The 1,034-nt window shown below is 43.8% G+C and overlaps 1 protein-coding gene across 5 annotated transcripts in view; it reads right to left on the bottom strand.

Moving 5' to 3' along the window:
* Nucleotides 1-1,034, bottom strand: part of ZZZ3 (zinc finger ZZ-type containing 3) — a 73,395-nt gene that overhangs the window by 32,284 nt on the left and 40,077 nt on the right. The window lies entirely within an intron of this gene.

Raw genomic sequence — 1,034 nt, 5'->3', positions numbered from 1 at the left:
ATTTATACAGCATTGCTTATAAAAACTATTCTCATCATTTCTTACATTCTCTCAATAGAGAAGACAGGCAAGCTCTCATCTTTTTAATTCACTCTAACTAAAATGAGTTTCAGGGTCAAATCCCATGATAATAAACAATCTGGCATTCAAAACATTCTGGGTGTAATAAAATTTTTTGTAGTGAAATTGATGGCTAGAAATCAAATTCCTAGCTTGTGTTGGCTAAGAATAGCCTCCCTAGTCTCTAGAAATAGCGCCACAAGTTAGCAAGCAAAAGGAAGTATTCTAGAGAAGACAGAAAACAGGAAAGAAGCCCCCGAAGCGAACATTCACAGGTCAGAAGCCAGGAGCACAGGGACAATCACCCCTCCTCCTCAGAACTCCTGCACAGGCCAGTTTGGGAACATGGTTTGGGAGAGGAACAGGTTTTCTGGTGTGGCTGCGTGGTGGCTTTGTTTTTGTTTTGTAGTTTTTGGCCAGGGCTGGGTTTGAACCCGCCACCTCCGGCATATGGGGCTGGCACCCTACTCCTTTGAGCCACAGGCACTGCCCAGCTTGGTGTTTTTAAGACAGAAACATAAGGATGTGGAAAAATGCCCCAACTGATCCATTTGGATAAACACCAAATGAATTAGTGATGTTTTCCAATGGTTCTCCCGAAAAGCAGAATAAGGAAGCTGTTAACATTTCAAGTCTCTATCCCCGGCTCCTCTTCTATTTACCTTTCACAAGATACTTTGCAACGGCCTGATTTAGAATGGGGTACACAATGGTTGCTGGAGAAAGGGGTCAGTAATGGCTGTAGTGCAAAGTTTCAAAATCCCCTCCTCCTGCCTATGGTCATTCTTCCAAACAGCCTACCTCTCACATAGCCCTCCGAATGCCATTCCAACCCCTCTCTCTGAAAATCCAATGACTCCCATCCCTCCTTTGCCTTGATAATCTGCAGTAGTGGAAAGCTTAGAAGAATAGAAGGGAAATGCTACCACACACAAAAAGGCTCATTAAGGGAGACTGTCTCCTTGTTCCTACCT

Source organism: Otolemur garnettii, unplaced genomic scaffold (genome assembly GCF_000181295.1).
Source record: "Otolemur garnettii isolate 467f Iridium unplaced genomic scaffold, OtoGar3 scaffold00010, whole genome shotgun sequence".
Taxonomy (NCBI): Eukaryota; Metazoa; Chordata; class Mammalia; order Primates; family Galagidae; genus Otolemur; species Otolemur garnettii.
The sequence above is the reverse complement of the archived record's forward strand: the minus strand, read 5'-3'. Positions and strand labels throughout refer to the sequence as shown.